Consider the following 14,403-nt stretch of genomic DNA (forward strand, 5'->3'; position numbering starts at 1 on the left):
TACACTCCAAATCAATATAATACACCCACTTGCATTAAATTGCCAAATTTTCGTGCTCATCATTATGAGATTAAGGCTTCTACCATTAATATGTGCCCCCTTTTATATGGGTTGAGCAATGAAGAGCCTTATAAACATTTAGATGAGTTCTTGGAAGTTTGTTCCACCGTGAAAATCACGAATATTTCAGAAAAAGTCTTAAAAATGAAGCTTTTCCCTTTCACTCTTTAGGATAAAGCTAAAAATTGGTTTAACAACTTGCGGTCAAATACAATCACCTCTTGGGCACAATTGCAACAAAAGTTCCTAAAAAAGTACTATCCCGCGAGTCGAACTGATTCAATGAGAACTTTCATTCGTGAATTTAAACAAGAAGAAGGAGAACCCCTTCATGAAACATGGGAACGTTTGAATGACTTGTTACGGAAGTGTCCACATCATGACATTCCAAAGCGGCAATTGGTTGAATGTTTATTTTCAAGTTTATCTGATGCTAATAAGGGCATTGTTGATGCTTCTTGTGGTGGAAGCTACATAGGAAGAAATGAAGATGAAATTTGGCATCTTTTCGAAAAAATGAGTGAAAACTCAATGCATAGATCTTCATCTTCTAGGGGTGGTCACCTAGCAAATGTGGGAGGAAAGATGTGATACCCCCGAGTTTTCGAATGCGGGTTGGCCAGGCCCACGCCCGAATACCCGAGGATATCAAAACAAATTGATAATAAACGAACAAAAAGTACAAAAGAATAAAGAAGAATAAATAAAATGCTGACAAGAAACTAAAATGATAATCTAATAATAAACCTCATAATATATTTCCATTAATTAATAAACTCTTCTGATACAACTGATTCTCCAAAATACAACTCGGGAATCCATACTGTGTGGACCCCTAGAAAATCCAAACTAAACAAATGACAGTAATCTAAAACAGGAAACTGAATCATAAAGGAACTCCTATGTAGCATCGGAAGAATGAAGTAGACTGATCCCCGCTTAGCACGAACAACCTCTACTCGTGACGAACACCTGAAAAATAATTGTGGGTCAGGCCCACAAACAAGTTCTACTCTACTACAGTCCAAGCAGAGATCCGATACACGTATACATCCTAGTCAATCCAACAGTAACTAGTAGTCCGTATATATATATATATATAAACACTAAAGGAACCTCACTAGACTATAGGGTTGTCTCAACCTGAATAGTAGGCAACATGCAAAACGCACATATAGTGGGCATGAGTACCTAGACCTACCAGGGTACACAACTACACTATATCTAGCTATACATCCCTGGCGATATACGCGCCCTAACCATTGATCCTGAGACTCAAGCTCATATCATGACACCATACTTATATATATAAAATCTAGTAATCATCCTATCCAGTATAAATTAATCCTCCATAAGTCATTCAACTTGTTCAGCTGACCTGACTTGAATATAAGTAGGACTTAACATTTTAGTTAATCCATTCCCTTATATAATAAATTAATCCTCCATAAGTCATTCAATTTGTTCAGCTGACCTGACTTATATATAAGTAGGACTTAACATTTTAGTTAATCCATTCCCTTATATAAAATAGGTAGGACTTAACTGATAAGTTAATCCATCCCTAAAATGCCACCGTCCCATACCGGTGCATTAAATCACACAATCCAACAATTGATGTAACAATTAAGGAAATACATCAAACATTCCATAAATAACTATGATAAATATGATATCAAGTTATCACATAATAGGAATGACTTATTATTTCTTTAAACTTTCTATATCATATGTCCTACACAAACTGAATCTTATACATGATGATATTTTATTATACCGTTAAATAAGGATTCTCTATATCCAATTCATCCTACACATTTAATCTCAATTGCTAAAATATTTTAAAAGATTAAATCCATTCGTTTGTTTAAAACATTCAAATAGCAAACATCATTATGATTGAGTCTATTTAAATTTATTAAAACCCAAACCTAGTCCCTATTTAATGTTCAGGAATCCTAGGCATGTTTCTACGTTTCATCATTCCACAGATATAAAAAATACATAATTTAAACATGTAAAAATTCACATAAGAAATCAAATCAAAATCATGCATTTTATCAATTCATAACACAAGAACAGATATGAACCAATTTCATAAAACCTATATTCTAACCCAATTAAACATGCATAATTATTTAATTTTATGTATTTAATAAATTCTGAAATTTCCTAGGCATGTACAGAAACACGAATCAAAGGGAAAGAGATAGAAGAAGAACTTGCCTTAAACTTTCGGATCGAAAGTTAAACTTCTTCTTCCTTGATCTTCTCTCAATAGGATTTTTCTCCTCATTCCTTCCTTTTCCTCCTTCCCTCTCTAACACTATCTCTCCAGTATATATCACGTGAATATTTCTAACCCCCTTTTACAACCTATAGCTATATATTTATAGGCTAAATAAAATAACCCTAACCCTTTTCCCAATCCAAGTTAACTAAAAAAAAAATAAAAATAAAAATATTAAAAAGGTAAGCAAAATATGTTACGTATATAATTTATGTATATGTTTATTAAATAAATAAATTATACACATTCCATTATTTATTAATGGATTATCCAATAATATTTAAGTTACCATAATATTATAGAGTAACTTAAAACATAACACGTATCAAATCTATGTATATTTTTATTATTTAAATAAACATATACATCAGATTAAATATTACTACCCAAATTACCATAAAAGTAATTAATAAATTACTTTCTCTTTTATATATATATTAAAAAAGTAAGTAAAATATATTACGTATATAATTTATGTATATGTTTATTAAATAAATAAATTATACACATTCCATTATTTATTAATGGATTATCCAATAATACTTAAGTTACCACAATATTATAAAATAACTTAAAACATAACACGTATCAAATCTATGTATATTTTTATTATTTAAATATAAAACATATACATCAGATTAAATATTACTACCCAAGTTACCATAAAAATAATTATTAAATTACTTTCCTTTTTATATATGTATATAATATATATCTATATATATACATACATTATCCATGGGTAATAATCCATACACATCCAACCTCCTATCCAAGTAGTCCATGGGACCCAATTGGTTGGCTCATTACTACTAACCATAACCATAAAAGAAAATTAAAATAAAATAATAAAAGAAAAGAAAATATTTAATTTACAATTAATCAAAATACCATTTAAGCACATAATCTAATTAAACAATTAACACAAAGACAAATACAAATAATACATAGACACATAATCAAATAATCAAGTAATACCTAATTCAATTAAACATATAAGCAATTAGTCAAATAATTAATTAAATAATTAAAAAAAACAATTAAAACAAATAAATAAATATTGAGATTATCCTTTTAAAATTAGGGGTATTACAAAAGAAAACTCTAAATCAAATAGACTCTTCCATAGAAATTGCCGCTGAGGTCAAAAATCTTAACCAAAGTTTTGATACATTCCTTTTGAATCAAGGACCGACAATTCAATCTTATCCTCATCATTTCAATGAAATGTGCATGACTTATTCTAGTTACACTCACCATACTTCAAATTGTCCTCTTGGACAAATCATCCCAAGTGAGCCTCAAGAACAAACAAATGTCGATTTCATTCATCAAGGGAACAACCCTTATTCCAACACTTACAATCTGGGGTGGAAAAATCATCCAAACTTTGCATGGAGAAATCAAGGAGACGGTGCAAACCCTCCTCAAACTCAAGGTTACCAAGCAAAGTATGTTCCCCCACATCTCCAAAATCAAAATCAGAATCCACAAGGTTACTGTCCTTCATTCTATCTTCAGAATGTGAATCAATATTCTCATCCTCAAGTATCAAATTCTCAATCCTACTCCAATCCAAATCAAACGCCTCCTTAGAGTCCTGCTTTTGAGGACAAGGTCTTGCAAGCCTTAGGTGATCTTCGAAAAGATAATCAATTGTTTCATTCTCACTCTCAATCAATTGCAAAGCTTGAAGCTCAAATCGGGCAATTAGCTAATTCTTTAAATGTGAGAGAGAAAGGTAAGTTGCCTAGTCAAACTAAGACCAATCCTAAAGGGCAATTTATGGCGCAAGCAAGTCATTCATCAGAATTTTCTGGAAATGAGCAAGTTTAAGAAATTACTACCTTAAGGAATAGTAGGAAAGTGAATAATAAGGTAGAGGTACCTACGGAGGATAGTGAATTGACACAACCTAGTGGTTGCATCCATCCCATTCAAAATTCTATTCTTACTTCCTTGGATGCTAGTGGTTCCAAAATGGACATTTCATCATCTTCATCATCATCTCCCTAATTAGAGAAGTCTTATGAACTAAAAGCTCCATTTCCTCATGCTTTGAAAGAGACTTCATCATTTGGGAGACAAGAAGGAAAAATTCATGATATGATGGAAGTGGTTAAACAAGTGAAAATCAATCTTCCTCTTCTAGATGCAATTAGGCAAATTCCACCATATGCAAAGTTCTTGAAGGACTTGTGCACACAAAAGAGGAAAAGTAAGGGAAAAGACCTTAAGAAAGTGCTTTTAACGGAACAAGTGAGTTCCATCATTCTGTCTAACACTCCTCCTAAGTTCAAGGATCCGGGTACTCCGACTATTTCTTGTGTTATTGAAAGCCAAGAGATTCGTAGAGTTCTTCTTGATTTAGGTGCAAGTATTAATCTCATTCCATACTCTGTTTACTTGTAATTAGGATTAGGGTACTTAAAGCCAATATCGATAGTAATCCAACTAGCAGATAAATCAATTAAGAAACCGAGGGGAATTGCTGAGGACATCTTAATTAAAGTTGATAAATTTTATTTCTCGGTTGATTTTGTGATACTTGATATTGAGCCAGTCCTTAATCTTACCAATCACATTCCAGTCATCCTAAGAAGGCCATTTCTTACCACTGCCAATGCTACCATTAATTGTAGATCCGGCATTATGGACATCTCTTTTGGCAACATAATGGTTAAGCTTAATGTTTTCAATGCGAGTCAACATCCCACAGATGAAGACGAGTGTTTCCTAGTGGATGTCTTGGATGAAGTCATAGAGGAGTCTCTCCCCTCTATTCTGTTGAAGGACCCTCTTGAGGCGTGCCTTTGTGAAATGTTTGAAAGTTGTGGTTTTGACACAGAAGGATCCGTAAGTGAGGTGAATGCTTTGATGGACTCTGTGGCCACTTTGGATTTCCCACCTTAGAAAAACAAGAAAAAACCTCTTCCTTCACTCTCTAGTACTCCACCAGTTCCTTCTCTCATCTCTCCTCCTACTTCTGAGCGTAAGCCTCTTTCATCCAATTTCAAATACGCTTTCTTAGGCCCAAAAGAAACTCTTCCGGTCATCATTGCTTCAAATCTTGAAAATGACAAAGAGAATGATCCTTTGGAAGTGCTTAAAGCTAACAAAGAAGCCATTGGATGGAGTGTGGCAGACCTAAAAGGCATTGACCTTTCTATTTGTATGCATCGCATACACATGGAAGAGGATGAAAGGCTATTTAGGGATGCTCAAAGGAGATTGAACCCAAATATGAAAGAAGTTGTCATAAAGGAGGTTGTGAAACTTCTAGATGCGGAAATCATATATCCTATCTCTGATTCCAAGTGGGTTAGTCCAACTCAAGTGGTTCCTAAAAAGTCGAGAATCACAGTTGTTGAAAATGCTAAGGGTGATCTCATCTCGAAACGCATTGCCACTTCGTGACGTGTTTGCATAGATTACCGAAAGCGCCACTAGGAAGGACTATTTTTCATTGCCTTTCATTGACCAAATCTTGGAAAGATTGGCCGGGCAACAATACTATTGCTTCCTAGATGGTTACTCGGGGTACAATCAAGTGACCCTAGATCCATTGGATCAAGAAAAAACCACCTTCATATCCTTTTAGTACATTTGCTTATTTACGGATGCCTTTTGGATTGTGCAATGCTCCTGTCACTTTCCAAAGGTGTATGATGTCAATTTTTTCGGACATGGTGGAGAAGTATTTAGAAGTCTTCATGGATAACTTCTCGATTTTTGGGTCCTCATTTGATTCGTGTCTCCAAAATCTCAAAAAAAGTGCTTTAAAGATGTCGTGAGACTAATCTTGTGTTAAGTTGGGAAAAGAGCCACTTCATGGTTCAAGAAGGAATCTTGCTTAGACATATCATCTCTAAAAGAGGAATAGAAGTAGATAGAGTGAAAGTTGAGCTGATTTTTGAATTGTCTCCACTTACTACGGTGAGAGAAATCCGCTCCTTTCTAGGACATGCCAATTTTTATCGCCGGTTCATCAAAGACTTTAGCAAAATTGCTAGACCCTTGTGCAACCTTCTTGCTAAGGAAACTCTATTTGTCTTTGATAAAGCATGCCTAAATGCTTTTCATCAACTTCGCACTTTTCTATCATCCGCTCCTATCATGCAACCTCCAGATTGGTCCCTACCATTTGAGATTATGTGTGATGCTTTCGACTTCGCAATGGGTGCTGTTTTGGGGCAAAGGGTAGGTAAACTACCATATGCTATATACTATGCGAGCAAGACTTTCTCAGGTGCCCAATTGAACTATTCTACCCCCGAGAAAGAATTACTTGCCGTAATATATGCCCTTGATAAATTTCGGTCATATCTCTTAAGATCCAAGGTAATTGTGTTTTCCGATCATGCCGCTCTTAGGCATCTTTTAATGAAAAAGGAAACCAAACCTCGCTTGATAAGATGGATCCTACTTCTTCAAGAATTTGACTTTAAAATCAAGGATAAAAAGGGCTTCAATAATGTCGTTGCTGATCATTTGTCTAGATTAATGGTTGAATCTTCTCCAAATCTTGAAATTCATGAATCATTTCCGGATGAACAACTCTTTCAAATCTCAAATGGGATGTTGCCTTGATTCGCCGACATTGTTAACTATCTTGCAACCGGCAAACTTCCTATTAATTGGTCAAAACAAGAAAAGGACCGATTCTTTGCTAACATCCGAAAATACTATTGGGAAGATCCTATTCTGTTTCGTTATTGCCCGGATCAAATCATAAGGAGATGTGTGCCGAAAAGTGAAGTTCCGAGCGTCCTTGTGTTTTGTCACACACTTGCTTGTGGTGGGCATTTTAGTGGAAAAAAGACTGCTTTGAAGGTTCTTCAAAGTGGGCTTTTCTGGCCCACTATCCATCGAGATGCTTATAACTTTTGCAAGGTGTGTGTTCGGTGCCAAAAGTTGGGATCCATGTCAAAGAGAGACATGATGCCTTTAATTTCAGCCTTCGTGGTTGAAATTTTCGATGTATGGGGCATAGATTTTATGGGGCCATTTCCAATGTCTTATGGCTTCCAATACATTCTCGTTGCCGTTGATTATGTGTCAAAGTGGGTTGAGGCTTGTGCTACCAAAACGAATGACCACTCCGTGGTAATTGCATTCGTTAAATCAAATATTTTTACTCGTTTTGGTATGCCAAGGGTCATGAGAAGTGATGGAGGAAAACATTTTTACAATCAATTATTGAAGCAACTTTTCTTGAAATACTCCATCACACATAAAGTGGTCACTCTCTACCATCTTCAAACAAGTGGGCAAGTTGAGGTGTCAAATAGGGAAATCAAGCATATTCTTGAGAAAACTGTCATCCGACCCGAAAATATTGGTCAAGGAAATTGAATGATGCTCTGTGGACTTATCGGACAGCTTACAAGACTCCAATAGGCATGTCTCCATATAGACTTGTTTATGGGAAACCTTGTCATCTTTCGGTTGAGCTAGAACATAAAGCACTTTAGGCAAGAAAAAGGCTCAACTTTGATCTTGATAAGGCTGGAAATGACCGTTTACTCCAAATCAATGAGCTAGAGGAATTGCGAAATGATGCCTATGATAGTTCAAAAATCTATAAGGAAAGGACAAAAGCATTTCATGATAAACATATTGTGAAAAAGTCATTCGAGGCCAGTTAAAAGGCTTGGTTATTCAACTCTATGCTCAAATTCTTCCCTAGAGAGCTTCGAACCAAATGGGAAGGCCCTTATCAAATCATCTCCGTCTCACCTCATGGGGCGGTTGAACTTAAAAATCTAAAGATGAAGGGACCTTCAAAGTTAATGGTCAAAGGCTTAAACCATACATTGATGGACAAGCTCTTCAAAGAAATGTGGAATCCACTCTCTTGGTAGATCCCATTTACTTTGAAGATTGAGAACATTTCACGTCTTTCTAGCGACGTTAAACACTAGTTGTATCGAGTTTCTCCTTTGTTGCATGTTAATTTACATTTTATTATTATTATTATTTTTTCTTTACATTTATGCATTTTTAAATTCAAAAAGATAAAAAAAAAAAATTAATTTGATAGTGTAGGTTCGTATTTGATTTTATTTCAATTTATTATTATTTATTTATTATTATTATTATATATATATATATATATATATATATTTTATTTTAGTATATATTTTTCTTTCTAATTTTGTGTAAATAAAATAAAAAAATAATAATAAAAACAATTGATCTCCCATTGTATATATTTAATTTTATTTTAGTATATATTTTTCTTTCTAGTTTAGTGTATATTTTTCTTTCTAATTTAGTATAATTTTCTAAGCGTTAAAAATAAAAAATAAAAAATAAAAAACAAAAAAAACCAACTGGGAGATCAATCCCATTCTTGGCAAAGAGCAACAAAAAAAAAATAGTCTGTGAATCAATCCCTTTTTACTTGTGCATTCACTTTCTCATCACACAGTAAAGGGGCCATTTTTTGTCTAAAAGTATCGATCTCTCAATAAAGGAGATCGAGCACCCCATCCATTCACTGCCCTACCTTCCATACCCAAACACAATTTTCTTCTCCTCCTTGCAATTCTCTTAACCCAAATCTCCACTCTCAAATTCTTCATGCTTTCTTCCTTAACCCACCTCCAATCCCAAGTTCTTGGTTCATCCCTCATGGTTCGTTCTTCTCTACCGCGGTGTCGAAGGCGTCAAATTCCGGCGCCATGGTTTCCGTTTCTTCTCCGGCGATTGCGGTTTGAGGTTCGCCCTTTGCTTCGCCTCTTTGGGTCTCGGTTGGTGCGATTGGGGAAGTTGGGTTGCCGATTTGGTAGGTTGTAGGTCTGAAAAAATTTCGGCGCCGTTTGCTTCATTTTTTTTCTTCCAGGTCACGGCTGGGTTCTTCTCCGATCGCAGCTGGGTTTCCTTCCGGCGAGTTTAGTGAAGCTCTAATTCATCGCAACAAGAACAAGTACAAGTGAAGCTCTAAATCATTGCAACAAGAATAAGTATATTGTTCAAAGAATCTCCAAAATGAGTTGGAAATACACTAGACAGAGCAACAGAATTGACCCTGACCCCCCCCCCCAAAAAAAAAACCATGTTTTTAAAATCAGAGGCATCAAGAAATTATTCAGGGATGACAGTTTAAAAAATTAAAAAGATGAATATCGGTCAGTCTTAATGCAAGAATGATATGCTAAAATAGAGTTTCACCTTGTACATCAACATTCACCGGAGAAATCATACCTTGAAGTTTTAAACTTCAACTTGAGGCTCTGCGAGAGCATAAGCACTGGATTAACTTTATGATAAATGTACTGAAATCTTCCAGGTGGAACATTCTTCAAAACAATTAAGCATGTGTAGTAAGACAAATATGCACATCAAATCAACTAAATAATGTATTAAAGCACCTTCCAGAGTCAGAAAAGAACCCTAATCACTACCTTTCAATAATAAAGGCTATCTTCGAATATACCAAGCAGGTGAATCAACTTTCACCAACATTAAATCTCAAATTTTTTTCCCCAAAAACATAAAATTTAAATTTGCAATTACAAACTAAATCTAATCTGAAGCAAACTCCCTTTTGATGACTCTTTTAACATCATCACTGAACAAAAAATTGAAAGAAACCTTTATCTGAATCCACACTCATGATAGCTTGGCTATCTCATTGCTAATTAATCCATCGTATTGTCTCGTCTCTCTATAAATCTTTGAGCCAAATACCATACAAATCAAATCACCCAAAAGAAAAACTTTAGATTGCTACTTAATTGATAATATTATCAAAATCAAGTTCAAGCACTTCAGAGTAGTTTCCATCATATCAAGTTCTGTATTACAGGCTTAAGATACATCAAGCGTTAATCAACAAAGCCTGACGATATAAAGTTACCTGTTCATTCAAGAGACACATTTAAGTAAGGCATAAAGTGCCAATAAGCACTAAGCAGAATAAAATAGTTTCAACAGAGGATACATGGATGTTAAAAAAATATAACAAGTTCAATAAAGAAAACCTAGTTAATTGTCTCCCACAAGCCTAACGACATACTTACAGGAGATAATATCCAGCATTTCCGGCCTTAAATGAACAAGGATTTACAAAGAGTTTGGCTATAGTTGAAGACAAGTCCCGAGAAGCAAATAGACGCCACTTGATTTCTTGATCACTTCATCACCATTATAAATGTATGATCAACCACGAAATCAAGTACATTTATGGTGATGAAGTGATAAAGTAAAACCTGAAATAAAGAACAGAAAAAATCCTACAGGTAGCCCAAAGTACATAGATGGATAGAATGCATTCAAAGAATATATTACACCAGGATTCATCATAATCTTAAGCAAGCTAGAATAACCACCAACAGAAAATCATGCAACAAATAAAATTGAAAATTTTGAGTGAACTTGTTTCAAAATTACTAATATCACAATTTTAATAACATTGTTTTGGTTATCTCTGTAAATAGGAACTATATTTACTACAAAAATAGTGAATAGGTAACAAATTGAGTTCAATATCATAGTAGGCAAATGGTGGTACACGTTTCGCAGCACCCCCCATTCCACCTCTGCAGTTGTTGGAATTGTTATTATATTACATTTTTGATAGAATAACTATTAACTTATGAAGCACGGACACGGATACAGGATACGGGTACGACACGATACGGATACGGCGATACGACAAATTTCAAAAAAATAGGACACGGACACGGCGGGAATACGCCTATAAAATTATATATATATAATTATATATTTAAAATATAATTACTAGAATCTTGTATAAATAAATAAAACAATAACAAAGAACATAATCAATTTCAATAATTTCATCTTTGTTATAAGAAAAATATAGACAAGACAAAACAGAAAATAAATAAAAAATAAAGTTAATCCAAATTCCAAACGAAAATGTGCAGAAGAAACATAGCTATAATGAACTAAATATGTATATGAATAAATATATATACTTTCAGTCTTTCACAAAGTTTTGTTCATGTAACTTATATACATATATTGTTCATGAAGAGAGATGATTGAAGAAAAGGAGAGACTGAGAGAGGAGTGAGAGAAAATAAATTTTGTCTCACAGAAGTGTCGGACCGTGTGTCCGAGCCTCGGACACGCGTGTCCAATAAAAAATAATATTTGGACATTTTACAGAAGTGTCGGACACGTGTCCGAGCCTCGGACACGGGTATCGGTGTCCGAAAAGTGTCCGACACTGGTACGGGGCTCCTGAGAGGAGTGTCCGTACTTCATAGCTATTAACATAAATCACACCAGAAGTAAAATACTATATTTGAGTGAACCTACTTAAAATTACCTAATCTCACCCTTTTGTAGTGTGGAGGGAAAAAAACTCCCTCCAATAAGAAGCGTACACGTCATCACTACACATATCTACATTCCAAGGACATATGAGGCCCGTCATGCTCAAGCCCAAATTGAGTGTTTATTTTAGCCCAAGACCACTGTTATTTGTCTTCCAACCTCCATCAAGGCCGAATCAAGAGGTCATCAGCCCAACTTGTTAATATTTAACATCCGGTCCGTTATTCAAGCCCAGCCAGATCAAAGTATGTTCAGCCCAGTTATTCAAGAATGCACAAGTCCTACCAGTTGAAGGATAGAAGGAAAATTCTGAGATAGGAAGTTCTGTACAAGGCAAGTTCTATGTATGGAAAATTAGACAATGGAAAGAATTCTATTAGTAAAGAATGTTTATATATAAAGAATTGGAGGACAAGTAACGTGAGTCCTACCATAATTTTACAATCTTTTGTATATAAATAGAGGCTTAGACCTCCAATAAAGGTATGAAGCAATTCTACGCTTTTCTATACACTATTCTTATTTATTCTTATTGTTTTTGAGTGAGTTGTTTGATTTTTCTCAATCATTATTGGTTGAGCGGAATTTTGCACCTACACTTTGGCGCCGTCTGTGGTAACAGTATAAAAATATACTCCCACTTGTTTTTCAAATCAAATCCTTAGTCGTATCTGGAATGTCAAACGGAGAGTCAGCAATGAATCAACAGATAGAATTGATGCAAAAGATGCGAGAGGAGTTCTTGCACCAATTTGAGACACTCCGGCAAGCAAAAGATACGAGTGTCGTCCAGATAGCTGCGCTTCAACAGCAAACTCATACGCTGCACACGGCAATGGCCAGGCTAACGCCACAACCACCACCAGGCGATGCTGCAGCACCACCCCCCACCCAGAATTTACCTCCAGTTCACGAGCCTCCGGCCAACGGGACACCACCCAATGAGGCTCGACCTAATGAGGTTCAGCAACAGCAAAGGACGAGGTCCGAGGCGGTTGCTTCGGATAATCTCCCGCGTCGCACACAGGACGAACAGGCCGAGTCCAGCCATAGGCTTACGGTATGGTCCAATGGCGTTCCAGATGGCGCACGCGTACAAGATGCCTTCGACGAAAAGAAGCTATTAAGAATTCAGACACTAGCCGAGATGGCTAGAGAGCACAAGAACTCCTTGGTCAAGACCCCATTTACTGACGATGTGTACCTTGTAAAGAGACCAAGGAAGTTCACTATGCCATCCTTCACCCAGTTTGATGGGGCAGGAGACCCCTCTCAGCATCTCGATCATTATGCGCAAACGATAGCACTGGACGATCATAACGATCCGTGGATGTGTAAGGTTTTTCCTACCAGTCTAACCGGAGCAGCGTTAGAATGGTTCAGGAATAGGCCACACAAGTCTATCCCTGATTATGAGACCTTGTGCACTATGTTCTTAGCCCAGTATTGCGGAAATAAGAAGCAGAAGAAAAGTATCGCCAGCCTTTTCACCATAAGGCAAAGGAAGAAAGAAACTCTGCAAGATTTCTTATCCAGGTTTAAAATGGAAGCCTCGGAGATAGCAGATTGCCACCCTGCCAAGGAAATCGAAACATTTAAGTTGGCAATGATCCAGGGAACCAAGTTTCACACATCCTTGATCAAATATTCCCCCCCGGATATGCAGACTTTGAACGCTAGGGCACAAATCTACATTAGGTTGGAGGAAAATGTAGCCCACCGTGCACAGCACGCTACCCTCGTTACAGTGGAAAACAAGTTTCGAGAGAAAGCTGCAAGCACAAGGATGCAGAAGGTTCCTCATGCCGCCACACAAGTCACCCAGGCGCCTGAGAAGAGGCAAAGGACAGAGGACAGGCTTACCCCTCTCCGTACTACCTTAGCGCGCCTGTTCCAAGAAAATAAGACGAGGTTCGCAACTCCTCAGCCCATGAAACAACCCTTGGAGCAGAGGGACAAAAGCAAACATTGTGCCTACCATAGAAACTATGGGCATACCACCAATGACTGCAGGTCCCTTCAGCGACAGGTAGAAAGCATGATAGCGAGAGGAGAGTTGGTGGAGTATCTCGCCACGAAGGAGTACGTAAAACCTCGGGAGGTTAACCCTCGACGGGTAGAGGGCGGTCAGGTAAAGGTTATCCATGCCATACACGGAAGGTCAGAGGATGATGAAGAGTCTGAAGAGTTGTACAGATCCAGGCTGAGAGAGGCTCATAAGTTACGAAGATTGTCTTCGGTAAACACTGTTGCGCCAGGCAGCATCAACATTGGATTCGGTAACAATGATCTGTCTAGAGTCCAGCGCCCGCATGAAGACCCCTTGGTCATCAGCCTCCTAGTGGCGAATTATATGATCAGGAGGGTGCTAATAGATCCGGGAAGTAGCGCCAACATCATTACAAAAGCAGCCTTCGATCAGCTGGGGGTTTCACCATTGTCCATCAGGCCAACTTCTAGCCCCCTAATGGGGTTTGATGGTACTAAGGTGAATCCGCTTGGGGTGATCGATCTATCAGTTAGTGCAGCAAAGAGGACTCTGAAGGAGAACTTTGTCGTGACGGAGATTCATCCATCTTATAACCTCATTATGGGGAGAGGTTGGATCCATCGTATGAACGGAGTCCCCTCTACCCTTCATCAAGTAATGAGGTGTTTATCCCCAGATGGCAGGGAGGTCATCGACCTCTAGGGAGACCAGGTTGCTGCAAAAGAATGTTACATGCTAACGCTATATGAAG

General features: G+C 36.8%; 1 pseudogene; it reads right to left on the minus strand.

The window, feature by feature from the left end:
- Positions 1–348: 348 nt before the first annotated feature.
- LOC132297807 (small nucleolar RNA R71) lies at positions 349–446 on the minus strand (annotated as a pseudogene).
- Positions 447–14,403: the final 13,957 nt, after the last annotated feature.

This window comes from Cornus florida, unplaced genomic scaffold (assembly GCF_030987335.1).
Source record: "Cornus florida cultivar Cherokee Brave unplaced genomic scaffold, ASM3098733v1 CherokeeBrave_3.0.0_Hap2_Chr02, whole genome shotgun sequence".
In the NCBI taxonomy this organism is placed as follows: domain Eukaryota; kingdom Viridiplantae; phylum Streptophyta; class Magnoliopsida; order Cornales; family Cornaceae; genus Cornus; species Cornus florida.